At 44.2% G+C, this 14,528-nt stretch overlaps 1 pseudogene; it reads right to left on the bottom strand.

Moving 5' to 3' along the window:
- LOC142660020 (3-galactosyl-N-acetylglucosaminide 4-alpha-L-fucosyltransferase FUT3-like) overlaps positions 1-11,971 on the bottom strand; it is a 52,266-nt pseudogene extending 40,295 nt beyond the window's left edge.
- Positions 11,972-14,528: the final 2,557 nt, after the last annotated feature.

Here is a 14,528-nt window from a genome sequence, read left to right on the forward strand (position 1 = left end):
TCTATACTACACCACACAGGAGAGCTGACAGCTCCTCTATACTACCCCACACAGGAGAGCTGACAGATCCTCTATACTACACCACACAGGAGAGCTGACAGCTCCTCTATACTACACCACACAGGAGAGCTGACAGCTCCTCTATACTACACCACACAGGAAAGCTGACAGCTCCTCTATACTACACCACACAGGAGAGCTGACAGATCCTCTATACTACACCACACAGGAGAGCTGACAGATCATCTATACTACACCACACAGGAGAGCTGACAGATCCTCTATACTACACCACACAGGAGAGCTGACAGATCCTCTATACTATACCACACAGGAGAGCTGACAGATCCCCTATACTACACCACACAGGAGAGCTGACAGCACCTCCATACTAACCCACACAGGATAACTGACAGATCCTCTATACGACACCATACAGGAGAGCTGACAGCTCCTCTATACTACACCCCACAGGAGAGCTGACAGATCCTCTATACTACACCACACAGGAGAGCTGACAGATCCTCTATACTACACCACACAGGGGAGCTGACAGATCCTCTATACTACACCACACAGGAGAACTTACAGCTCCTCTATACTACACCACACAGGAGAACTGACAGCTCCTCTTTTCTACACCACACAGGAGAGCTGACAGATCCGCTATACTACACCACACAGGAGATCTGACAGCTGCTCTATACTTCACCACACAGGAGAGCTGACAGCTCCTCTATACTACACCACACAGGAGAGCTGACATATCTTCTATACTACACCACACAGGACAGCTGACAGCTCCTCTATACTACACCACACAGGAGAGCTGACAGATCCTCTATACTACACCACACAGGAGAGCTGACAGCACCTCCATACTACACCACACAGGAGAGTCGACAGATGCTCTATACTACACCACACAGGAGAACAGACAGCTACTCTATACTACACCACACAGGAGAACTGACAGCTCCTCTATACTACACCCCAAAGGAGAGCTGACAGATCCCCCATACTACACCACACAGGAGAGCTGACAGATCCTCTATACTACACCACACAGGAGAGCTGACAGCTCCTCTATACTACACCACACAGGAGAGCTGACAGCTCCTCTATACTACACCACGCAGGACAGCTGACCACTCCTATATACTAGATCACACATGAGAGCTGACAGCTCCTCTATACTACACCACACAAGAGAGCTGATAGCTCCTCTACACTACACCACACAGGAGAGCTGACAGATCCTCTATACTACACCACACAAGAGAGCTGATAGCTCCTCTACACTACACCACACCACACAGGAGAGCTGACAGCTCCTCTATACTACACCACACAGGAGAGCTGACAGATCCTCTATACTACACCACACAGGGGAGCTGACAGATCCTCTATACTACACCACACAGGAGAACTGACAGCTCCTCTATACTACACCGCACAAGACAGCTGACAGATCCTCTATACTACACCACACAGGGGAGCTGACAGCTCCTCTATACTACACCACACAGGAGAGCTGACAGATCCTCTATACTACACCACAAAGGAGAACTAACAGATCCTCTATACTACACCACACAGGAGAGCTGACAGCTCCTCTATACTACACCACACAGGAAAGCTGACAGCTCCTCTATACTACACCACACAGGAGAGCTGACAGCTCCTCTATACTACACCACACAGGAGAACTGACAGATACTCTATACTACCCCACACAGGAGAGCTGACAAATCCTCTATACTACACCACACAGGAGAGCTGACAGCTCCTCTATACTACACCACACAGGAGAGCTGACAGCTCCTCTATACTACATCACACAGGAGAGCTGACAGCTCCTCTATACTACCCCACACAGGAGAGCTGACAAATCCTCTATATTACACCACACAGGAGAACTGACAGCTCCTCTATACTATACCACACATCAGAGCTGACAGATCCTTTAACCTACACCACACAGGAGTGCCGACAGATCCTCTATTCTACACCACACAGGAGAGCTGACAGCTTCTCTATACTACACCACACAGGAAAACTGTCAGCTCCTCTATACTACATCACAGACAGGAGAGCTGACAGCTCCTCTATACTACACCACACAGGAGAGCTGACAGCTCCTCTATACTACACCACAAAGGAGAGCTGACAGCTCCTCTATACTACACCACACAGGAAAGCTGACAGCTCCTCTATACTACACCACACAGGAGAGCTGACAGATCCTCTTTACTACACCACACAGGAGAGCTGACAGATCATCTATACTACACCACACAGGAGAGCTGACAGATCCTCTATACTACACCACACAGGAGAGCTGACAGATCCTCTATACTATACCACACAGGAGAGCTGACAGATCCCCTATACTACACCACACAGGAGAGCTGACAGCACCTCCATACTAACCCACACAGGATAACTGACAGATCCTCTATACGACACCATACAGGAGAGCTGACAGCTCCTCTATACTACACCCCACAGGAGAGCTGACAGATTCTCTATACTACACCACACAGGAGAGCTGACAGATCCTCTATACTACACCACACAGGGGAGCTGACAGATCCTCTATACTACACCACACAGGAGAACTTACAGCTCCTCTATACTACACCACACAGGAGAACTGACAGCTCCTCTTTTCTACACCACACAGGAGAGCTGACAGATCCGCTATACTACACCACACAGGAGATCTGACAGCTCCTCTATACTTCACCACACAGGAAAGCTGACAGCTCCTCTATACTACACCACACAGGAGAGCTGACATATCTTCTATACTACACCACACAGGACAGCTGACAGCTCCTCTATACTACACCACACAGGAGAGCTGACAGATCCTCTATACTACACCACACAGGAGAGCTGACAGCACCTCCATACTACACCACACAGGAGAGTCGACAGATGCTCTATACTACACCACACAGGAGAACAGACAGCTCCTCTATACTACACCACACAGGAGAACTGACAGCTCCTCTATACTACACCCCAAAGGAGAGCTGACAGATCCCCCATACTACACCACACAGGAGAGCTGACAGATCCTCTATACTACACCACACAGGAGAGCTGACAGCTCCTCTATACTACACCACACAGGAGAGCTGACAGCTCCTCTATACTACACCACGCAGGACAGCTGACCACTCCTATATACTAGATCACACATGAGAGCTGACAGCTCCTCTATACTACACCACACAAGAGAGCTGATAGCTCCTCTACACTACACCACACAGGAGAGCTGACAGATCCTCTATACTACACCACACAAGAGAGCTGATAGCTCTTCTACACTACACCACACCACACAGGAGAGCTGACAGCTCCTCTATACTACACCACACAGGAGAGTTGACAGATCCTCTATACTACACCACACAGGGGAGCTGACAGATCCTCTATACTACACCACACAGGAGAACTGACAGCTCCTCTATACTACACCGCACAAGACAGCTGACAGATCCTCTATACTACACCACACAGGGGAGCTGACAGCTCCTCTATACTACACCACACAGGAGAGCTGACAGATCCTCTATACTACACCACAAAGGAGAACTAACAGATCCTCTATACTACACCACACAGGAGAGCTGACAGCTCCTCTATACTACACCACACAGGAAAGCTGACAGCTCCTCTATACTACACCACACAGGAGAGCTGACAGCTCCTCTATACTACACCACACAGGAGAACTGACAGATACTCTATACTACCCCACACAGGAGAGCTGACAAATCCTCTATACTACACCACACAGGAGAGCTGACAGCTCCTCTATACTACACCACACAGGAGAGCTGACAGCTCCTCTATACTACATCACACAGGAGAGCTGACAGCTCCTCTATACTACCCCACACAGGAGAGCTGACAAATCCTCTATATTACACCACACAGGAGAACTGACAGCTCCTCTATACTATACCACACATCAGAGCTGACAGATCCTTTAACCTACACCACACAGGAGTGCCGACAGATCCTCTATTCTACACCACACAGGAGAGCTGACAGCTTCTCTATACTACATCACACAGGAGAGCTGACAGCTTCTCTATACTACACCACACAGGAAAACTGTCAGCTCCTCTATACTACATCACAGACAGGAGAGCTGACAGCTCCTCTATACTACACCACACAGGAGAACTGACAGATCCCCTATTCTACACCACACAGGAGATCTGACAGATCCTCTATACTACACCACACAGGAGGGCAGGCACCCTTTAACCCCTTAATGCTTTTTGATGTACAATAACATAATGAGAACTATACAGTGTCCGCAAAATTGTGTACATGTACATCATAGTGATGGCGAAGGCACAGGAGCTGTGCCTGCACCAACACTTGCAGGTGCCAGCTGTATTATACAGTGAACACCTTGTTCTTATGGCCGGTATCAGAGATAACTCTGATCTCTGCCATTTGACCACTTAGATGCCGGGGTCAATTCTAAATGCGGCATCTATGTGGTTAGACAGAGGGAGACAGCTTCCCCTCTCAGCCCATCTAGCCTCCCCATTTGTGACACAATTGCATGGTGCCAATGGTATGCTATGGCAGTTAGGGGCCTAACAATGGCCCTCAGGTCTGCCTTCCTAGTACTAATATTAGACCCTGTCTCTGGCAACAGTGACAAGCACAGCGGGACCAATGCAGCGGCGGAGCTGAAGTGGTGAAGGATATACCAGGTGAGTTATGTTTCTTATGTTATTTTATCTCATTCCCTGCCTTAAAGGCTTTGTACACCTTTGAAATGGAAAAAAAAAACGTTTTTTTTAAATAAATAAAAAGGTGTTTTAGTGTGTTTTGTGTACTTTCGTATATATTTTTTATTAAAAATTCTTCTTACTTTTTAGATACAGCTGCTCTGTATTCTCTATACTGAGCAGCTGTATCTAACACTTTTCACTGAATCAGTTAGTCACGTGGACCTGACTTCTCAAATATCACATCTCAGTTATGAGTCTCCTTCCCCCTATGGCAACTGATAATATAGTCCCTTCTTACTTTGCCTGCAGATTGATAACATGGGATCCAGTCGTGAGGATATAACTGTGTGACATCCATAATATTCACTCCCTTAACCCCTTAGTGACCAGCCCATTTTAGGCCTTAATGACCAAGCTATTTTATTCGTTTTTCTATAGTCGCATTCAAAGTGCTATAAAGTTTTTATTTTTTCGTCTACATAGCTGTATGAGGACTTGTTTTTTGCGGGATTAGTTGTGCTTTTTAATAGCACCATTTTTGGGTACATATAATTTTTATATTAACTTTTATTAACCTTTTTGGGGGGGATTATAACAAAAACCTGAAATTCCGCCATTGTTCTATGCGTTTTTAAATTGACGCCGTTCACTGTGCGACGTAATTAACATGTTACCTTTATTTTATGGGTCGGTACGATTACGGCGATACCACATATGTAGAGTTTTTTTTATGTTTTACGACTTTTGCACAATAGAAACCCTTTTGAACTAAAATTATTTGTTTTTGCATTGTCGCTTTGCAAGAGCCGTCATTTTTTTATTTTTCCATCAATGTAGTGATTTTTTGGGCTTGTTTTCTGCGGGACAAGACGTCGTTTTGAATGGTACTGTTTTGGGGTGCATGGGACTTATTGATTCATTTTTATTATGACTTTTTTGGGGGGCAATGGAAAAAAATTGCAATTTCGCCATGGTTTTTTGCGTTTTTTTTTTTACGGTGTTCACCTTGCGGTTTAAATGACATATTAACTTTATTAATGGAGTCATTACGGTCGCGGCGATACCACATATGTGTACTTTTTTTTTTTTTTACACTTTTACTAAATAAAACCACTTTTTATGGAAAAAAATTATTTTATTTATTTTTTTACTGTACTTTTTATTAATAATCTTTATTTCACTTTGATTACTTATTTTATTAGTCCCACTAGGGGACTTTACTGTGCGATGTTCCGATCGCTGCTATAATGCTTTGGTATACTTCGTATACCAGAGCATTATTGCCTGTCAGTGTAAATCTTATAGGCAATCTGTTAGGACGTGCCTCCGGCGCGTCCTAACAGGCATATGTGCAGGGCAGACCTAGAGGCTTTAATCAAGCCCCCGGCTGCCATGACACCCCATCAGAGACCCGCGATTGCATTCGCGGGCCGCCGATGGGTGGCAGAGGGAGCGCACTCCCTTTGTAAACAAAGTTAAATGCTGCGGTCGCTATTGACGGCGGCATTTAACGGGTTAAACGGCCGCGATCGAAGTAAACTTCGATCGCGGGCGTTGGAGCAGGAGCTCAGCTGTCATCAGACAGCAGAGCCCCGGCTCCTGCCTGCACGGGAGACCCGTGCAGGACTTAGACTAGGCTGACGTGAAAAGGCGTCAGCCTAGCCTAAAGCCCATTAGTGACTCACGTGAAAAGGCGTATTGGTGGTCACTAAGGGGTTAAAAATCAATTAAAATCTAAAAAAATTCAACAATAAAGATTGAGTGGGCATGTGCAGGGTTCATATCTGCTGTCAGGGTGACGAGCTTTACAATCCTAACAAGCTGAGAAGAAGGAGTTTTCTCAGTTGTACTGCCATGTTTCTGCAGAGGCTCTGCTCCTTCCCTGGCAAGCAGAAAAGAAAACTATTTCTATTGGCTGCTCTGCAGTGAACAAAGGATTGCTATGAAGAGAACTAACTGTCGGGAGAGTGACTGAACAGGTGTGTCCAGCAGCTCATTAGGTCGACGTGCACATTGCTATATACTCTAAACACTAGGTGGCGCAAAACTACGTAAGTAAATGTCATAACTCTTCACTGGTTAGTTTTTTTTCAACAGCATATAAATGGCAAAAAGTGTTTATTTTTTATAATCTATACAAGGAATCTGGTATTTAATGTTTGTACAACCCCTTTAATGAACTTGCCTGGTTTTTATCATCTTGCTTTTGTCCTTCCTCATCATCCGAATTTCACAACACCATTTAATAATGTATTATTTATTAGGCATTAAAAGTGCAGTAAAGTCTAACAGGTTGGACAAGATTTTCATCAATAAATAGTCATCATTTTGGAAGTTTAACAAAAGAATAAAAATGTAACATAATTGAATTATAAGGGTATGTGCACACACAAAATGAAAAACGTCTGGGAAAACAGCTCCTGATTTTCAGGTGTTTTTTTAATCAAAGTTGCGTTTTTCGCTGCGTTTTTAAAGGCCGTTTTTGGAGCTGTTTTTCTATAGAGTCCATGAAAAACAGCTCCAAAAACGGCTCAAGAAGTGACATGCACTTTTTCGCGGCCGGTTTTTTACGCACCCGTTTTGAAAAATGGCTGTGTAAAAAACGCCCCGTCGGAACAGAACGTCGTTTTTCCCATTGAAATCAATGGGCAGATCTTTGGAGGCGTTCTGCTTCCGATTTTTCAGCGGTTTTTCGAGACGTTTACGGCCCGAAAAACGGCTGAAAACACTCCGTGTGAACATACACTTAGAATTGTCTGGTCATATAAAGATCTAAACTATTCCCCACGAGATGGTCCTAAAGCTGCTCACAGACTTTCAATTTTAGGCCCCATGCACACGAACGTATTTTTGCAGCCGCAATTCATCTGCGGGTGAATTGCGGCCCCACTCATTTCTATGGGCCCATGCACACGACCATTGTTTCTACGGTTCGTGCATTGCCCGGGAGCCTGGACTGCAAAAAGATAGAACGTGTCTTATTATGGCCGTATTTTGCGGTCCAGGCTCATTGAAATGAATGCACACGGCCATGTGCACGGCCCGCGAGTGACACACCGTGGCCGTCCGAGACGCAAATCATGGCCGTGCACACCACTACGGTTATGTGCATGAGCCCTTAGTTGGTTTCTAATTAGAAAATGTTATGTCTGTGAAGCCTCTAGGCCTTCGGCCAAGTGAGATGTGTGGGTTATTTTTTTTTTGTCTGATCCTCTTTTTTACCCCAGAAATAAGCAGTGGCCGTACAATCACTGTCCACTTTATCTCCTCCCCTCTCTCCTCTGATCTCTATGATCAGTGCAGAAAAGGAAGAGGAAGCTGAATGTGATCAGTGATCAACTTCCTGTCAAGGACAAACTACGCTGTAACCTCAGGAGGGGAGTAATTAACTGGACACAAGGTATATTAACGCTTCCATAGACCATTAGGAATTTTGGCATTGACACCTTCAACAGCCTAGATTACCAGGGGTTTTGGCATTAAACCCTTTAGTATTCTAGACCACCAGGGACTTTGTAATTATTATTGAGGGCTCTCACTTCGCACTGTTTGGGTATGTTCACACGGCGGGGGTCCGTAACGGCTGAAATTACGGGGATGTTTCAGCCTGAAAACATCCCCGTAATTTCAGCCGTACCGGCATGTGCAGGCGCTTGAACGCCGCGTCAATTACGGCCGTAATTAGCGCTGCTATTCATTGGAGTCAATGAATAGCGGCTCCAATTACGGCCAAAGAAGTGACAGGTCACTTCTTCTACGCGGGCGTCAATTTACGCGCCGTCATTTGACAGCGGCGCGTAAATATACGCCTCGTGTGAATAGACAAACGTCTGCCCATTGCTTTCAATGGGCAGATGTTTGTCAGCGCTATTGAGGCGCTATTTTCGGGCGTAATTCGGGGCAAAAACGCCCGATTTACGTCCGTAAATAGGCCGTGTGAACATACCCTTTATGTGGGTCACTTTGCTGACAATATGGTTTGGCAGTCCACTGAAAGTGTGTAATGGCAGGAAGGAGGTGAAGGGAACAAGTGAGCCCTAATCTACCCACCGCCCTGTCCCTGCCTACTTGCAACGACCCGCCCTAGGCGACGGGGTACAACTTGGCGGCGGTCCCTACGCTGTCTAAGTGCAAGGGAGACAAACAGGGAACACGCAAGGGAATACAGTAGCCCACGGAACGCCGCGAGGAAACGGAGCGGTGAATGAGCCAGTCAGGATCAGGAAGTAGTGGAGTATACAAACGGGAGCACGGAGCAGAAGCAAGCCAGGGGCAGAGCAACGCAGGATAAACGGAACTGAAGCAAGGCAGAAGCACGGCAGAAGCAGGCTGGAGCAAGGCAGCAGTGGGGCCAGGAATCCAAGAAGAATAACAAGCAAGGAGGAAGAGAAAACGGCAGGTATAAATGGACAGGGGGCGGAGCTAACTCTGACTGACCAGGCCGCGATAGACTCTCCCACTCCTGAGCCTGCCACCCTGATTGGTGGGAGCAGGTGTCAGTCTCAGAGGTCTGGCCTCAGGTGTCGACTGATTAATCCTGGGAGTATACCCAGACGTAGTGCCTGGCAGATCCTTTACAAAGTGTTGTTTTTAGGGGCATGTTGTGGCACTGTTTAAGAGAAGCAGTCTGCTATTGACATTCATAGGGGCACAGTGCTGGCATTGTTAATTGAGTCACTTTCTCCTTATGTTATAAATGTCATTGTTTTTTTATGAATATATTAAATATTTCACTCATTTATACATTAGACTGGACAGTCTATTAGGCGGTAATATATTAATGTCAATGTTGATTTTCCAAGTTGAGGACAGAAGTGAGCAAATATTGATTTCCGTGAACATCTCCATTGTAAATTAAACAGCCCTAATCTTCTTCACTCCCGTCTGTGGAGTGGCACAGAGATATTACAATCCAGGACATCGGCACAGCAATCGGTTTAGAAATGGTTACTATCGATACCAATTTAGATTTAGCAGATCTAATCTAATAAGAAATGGTTTAGAGGTTGCATTTGCATCTATAACTCAATTTTCTAAGGGGGCTCAATGACCATAAGAGGGCAGCAATTGGATAAATGACACATGAATGTAGGGGGCGCCTGGTACAGATGTTATATAGGGCCCAGGAGCTTCAAATTACTTCCATAATAATACAACAACTTAGTTGTTATTTTGTCAGGTTCTTGATCTTTATAAGATTCTGATGGGCCCTTCCAAAATACTGACAAGGCTTCAGCTGGCGTTACTGGAGGGGGGTTGAATAGATCTGGAAACAGTAATTTTGGCACTAAAGATAAGAAATATAAAAGTGAAAAATTTGTCAAATTAAGGAGTCGTGGCCCACTTTTCGTCACCTAACCCCTTTTAGAATCATTTGTTGCTAAAATGTTCTCAGACACAATGTTCAAAGGCATTGATTTTATGGTGTTTTGGGTTTAAGGTTTTGAGTAATGCAAACATAATGTGCCTGATGTAAGTTCCTTAGGGGGAGGCAAATTCATGCGGCACAACTGCATTCCCAGAAGTGCCCCTTTTCCCGACCATAGAGTACAGAAGAGCTACTCTCTTTTCGTCTTTGTTTTGGTGGCATCTTGGTAACTTTCCCATCTTAATGAGTTGTGTTTTTTGTATGAATATGTATCTATGTATGGACTTTGGGATATGTCTGTGATGCACAGGTCCATCTTGGCAGAGCAAAGACTGATCGTAACATTGAGATATCTTGTAGTCTATCAAAGATTATATTTTCTCCTGGGTTAACATCTATTATTTCAGTATTGGATGGGAACATAAAGTTACATGAAATTTATTGAACATGTAACTTTATAAATAATACATATTAACTATTATATTTGCCAACCTTTGAAACATAGAATACATTAACCCCCTCGTGGACCAAAACATCCTGTCGTCAGGATAGAATTTCAGGTCTTAATAGATGTGATCAAAATCGAACAAATATTTTTCTAATGTGTAGAAAGGCCTTTATGCATCACAGCTGGATGAAGGCTTTAATATGACCGATCTGGCTGAGATAGTTTACAGTAGTGTGTGCGTGTGTGTGTGTGTGTGCGTGTGTGTGTGTGCGTGCGTGCGCGTGCATGTGTGTGTGTGTGTGTGTGTGTGTGTGTGGGATATACGGATGAAAAACTATTTTCTAGCTAATCGATGTGAATTTTAGCGGACTGTTGGGTAGCATCCCACCAAATCTATGCATTCCCGATACACTGTGTTATGCCTAGTGAAGGGCCTGAGGAGATAGCGCAGGACTTCTTTTTTGGGTGTTTTTTAATTCCTGAGTCATGCTCCTCAGGCCCTGCACTAGGAATAACATAGTGTATATGTTTCCTTAATCTTATAACAAGTTTGCTGATTTTATTTTACACGTCTTCCAGAAACCACTTTTTTATGCTGGGAATGGTTTAGTAAACTTGATAGCCTCTTATAAATTCACATAATGGCAACATTTATATGACACTCCTTCATTTAACTATACTTGGTATTTACATTTTTTGTGGAAATTCTTCCTATATTTCTCATCATCTTTATCCAACTCAAGTAGGTAGGCAGCCAGCTCCTTTGAACTATGAAAATCATCAACGTGAATGAAGGCATCTCCGGGGACAAAGCATTCATAGTTTTTCCTGGATCTTCCCAACACAACTGGCACTGCCCATGATCCAAATGCATTTGACCATAACTTTTTGGTCATATATTCCTTGTAGATGGAATTCTCAAAGGCCAAATAGAATTTATACTGGGATATGTTTGCGTGTAATTCATCTTTGCTCCCTCCCAATTTCTTGTGTATTGCTCCATACACATCAATAGAAATGTGTTTGCTTAGAGCTACATAATAAAGCTATGTAGGGGGGGGGGGGGGCACCAGGATACCATTTACTAACAACCCAAGAGACCAGCTTGGATTTTGTTGGAATGGGGAAGTTTTGAGCTTTTTTTTATTGTGAATCTAGACGGAACGTCATGGTCATAGTAAACAGGTTGTCCAATATATTCAAGTTTTTAGTAATTTGTGGTGGCTCCATATTGAACCATATCCAGCTCTGGAAATAAGGCCTTGGCTGTTGGGGCAATAACTGTTTTGCATACATAATATCTACATGACGTTTGAGGACAACATCAGCAATGCTATACAAACTTGTATCTTCCCCACAATTTTCAACCAAATATATCATATTCATGGCACTTATCTAATGGAAATGCATTGATCGATGGATTCTTCCATATAAAGATGATAACTTCTGTCTTTTGTTTCAGCGTGAGAACAGTGTTTCTCTCTATTGTCATGTTATCAGTCCCTTGTTCTTGTCCAATCAACCTGTGAAAATATCTTGTACTACGCTATTGATTCCATCAAAACAACTGAAACCCTTGCACAGCAGAGACAAACGGAAACCATTGGCACCGGATCCATCACCATTGAAATCAATGGTGATGGAAACAGACCCCTTTGGTTTCCGTTTGACAAATATAGACAAATATAGGACAGTCACTGGCTTGTGCTGGATTATCGGAAGCAGAACTGGCCTTGGACACTGGACTCGTCACGGATACTGCACTCGTCTCAGACACCGGACACGGTTACCGGACTCGCCACCGACACTGGACACGGATACTGAAGTCATCAAGGACACTGGACACGGATACTGAAATCGTCAAGGACACTGGACACGGATTCTGAAGTCATCACGGACACTGGACTTGACACAGGCACTGGACACAGATACTGGACTTGTCACAGATAAACAACATGGATACCAGACTCGTCACGGACACTGAACACAAATACTGAAGTCGTCACGGACACTGGAGGCGGACACGGATACCGGACTCGTCACGGACACTGAACATGCATACTGAAGTCATCACGGACACTGGACACGGATACTTAAGTCGTCACGGATACAGGTTTCAGGAATAGACTACGGCACCTTCGCAGACTAACACTGGGTTAACAACAACATTGCTCAGGAACTTGGGAGGTGGAGGAGGTGCCTTAAATAGTACTGGGAAACTGCAGGGGTGATTGGGTAACTTTAGAATTTTTCAGAAGACCCGGTGGCGGGTACCGCTGGCAGATGCAGGGCCCACCGTCGGCGTTACACATGCGCGCACACAATGCTGCATTATCTATTCAGACAATTTAGGAGGGATCTGTGTGCCTCCAAAATGGACGTCCCTAGGAGAGTTTTTAAAATTAAAAGATAAATAAAATATATAGAAACAGTGTTTTACATTATTACATTCAATTGATTAATACAATTAAAGAGGTTTTAAAGGAATAGAAAGAAAGGTCTGATCTCTTTCCCAAAACAGTGCCACTCCTGTCAATGTTTGTACCTGGTATTACAGCTCAGCCTCATTTACTTGTTTATGTACAAGAGTGGCACTGTTTCTTACCCCGGACAACCCCTTTTAAATACATGATGCATTTCTTTTAAATTCTAAGTACATAGATGAAAGGGGAAGGAAACGTGACGTATAGGAATCAAACTGCATTTTTATATCGATAACACTCTAGTATACATAGAGAAAAGTGACTCATAAAAAGTCTAAAAGCCGACCAAAGGCAACATGCTCTGGAAATCTCAATAAATATATATCTGCAAGAGCCATAAAAAATAAACCAGACATACATTAATGTAAAATCTCTTATCTTACCATCCCCTTAGTATTTATACAGGTATAGGAACAGGAACATTTGTCATAGTTAAATATAACTTATAAGATCTGAAAATGACAGCATAATCGCTGGGAGGCTGTGGAGCCCTTATACAAGGAAGACAATTAATCACCGGTGAAGGGAGCGGAAGGGGGCGGAAGGGGGCGGAAGGAGGCAGAGAGATGCCAGGCGGGCGTTTCCCTCATGAATACAGCGGACTCACAACTATATTCTTTGTTTGCGATCAGCAGATTAGCCATACGGCCCAATATTTTTTTTGTGCTGTGTGGGTTATTAGTAGAGCGGACCTGTCCTCATAATATACAAATGTGCTTTCATTTTTAAAGTGCATGAAACCTAAATAAAGTAAATTCACACTAACCCCCCCCCCCCCTATCAGTGTGTTTAATGCAACTTTCTAAATACTTTTTGTTAGAAATTAAAACTTACAGCCGTTGGACTACGCTAAATCACGATTGGGTGTATCTTATTGGGTTGACCACTTGGATCACATCACTCATGATGATATCTTATCATCTGTAACCACGGCTGCCAAATACCTCCCATCTGCCATGTACTGGGAGATGTCTTTTAAAATAGCTCATAGGGCTTACATGTCCCCTTACAGGGGCTTTCTCATGGGTAACTCCTCTGACCATTCGTGTATAAAGTGTGGAGCACCGCATGCCGACTTATTACATTACCTATGGTTATGCCCAACTATTGTTGATTTTTGGCGAAAGATTCAATCTTTTGTGTCAAACACCCTATTCATACAATGCCCCTCCACCCAAAAGTGGGGTCTCTTTGGGATCCTACCATCTTCCATGCTCTTTATCCCGAACCATCACAAAAAACTGCTCTACTATGTCTCTGCGGCTGCTAGGAAGGCGATTCTCCAGGTCTGGATAACCAACACCCCCCCCCCCCACCCATCGTATTTTCTTGGAAAAACTATCTTACCTTTTCCGAATGGATTGGGTGGAAACCTCCCTTTGGAAAGAGCACAAAACTGAGGGTTTTTTTTAAGCTGTGGGAGAATTTTATACCTCTCTTACCGCTTCACATTAAACAAA

The sequence above is a fragment of the Rhinoderma darwinii genome, chromosome 8, assembly GCF_050947455.1.
Source record: "Rhinoderma darwinii isolate aRhiDar2 chromosome 8, aRhiDar2.hap1, whole genome shotgun sequence".
NCBI lineage: Eukaryota > Metazoa > Chordata > Amphibia > Anura > Rhinodermatidae > Rhinoderma > Rhinoderma darwinii.